Below are 319 nucleotides of genomic sequence, written 5' to 3' on the forward strand. Positions count from 1 at the left end.
ATCAAGACTCAAGAGCTTAAAATTTTTCCCTTAGCTTTATTTTAGGAACTGCAGTAAGACAAGTGTTAGTCTACACTTTTCCCCAAGCCTGTAATGGAGCAATTTAGAATTCTAGATCCTCAGGTCTATCCTTCAGCAATCTTCTCTAGTTCATTTTATTAATTAAACAGAACATTTCCCAGTATGTTTAAATGGCTCAAAAGTTTCCCATGTCTTTAATAACAACCAAACTCTAAAGCTTTTAATTCTTTCATACTGTTATTACACTGTGACTAATCAGAATTGCATTTGTGATAATTCTTGTGCTTAGCACCTTACT

At 33.2% G+C, this 319-nt stretch overlaps 1 protein-coding gene across 1 annotated transcript in view; it reads right to left on the reverse strand.

Annotated features, from left to right (window-relative positions):
• FAM19A2 (family with sequence similarity 19 (chemokine (C-C motif)-like), member A2) overlaps positions 1 to 319 on the reverse strand; it is a 54,090-nt gene that overhangs the window by 7,007 nt on the left and 46,764 nt on the right. The gene's annotated exons all lie outside the window — the stretch shown is intronic.

The sequence above is a fragment of the Buceros rhinoceros genome, unplaced genomic scaffold (assembly GCF_000710305.1).
Source record: "Buceros rhinoceros silvestris isolate BGI_N320 unplaced genomic scaffold, ASM71030v1 scaffold2061, whole genome shotgun sequence".
NCBI lineage: Eukaryota > Metazoa > Chordata > Aves > Bucerotiformes > Bucerotidae > Buceros > Buceros rhinoceros.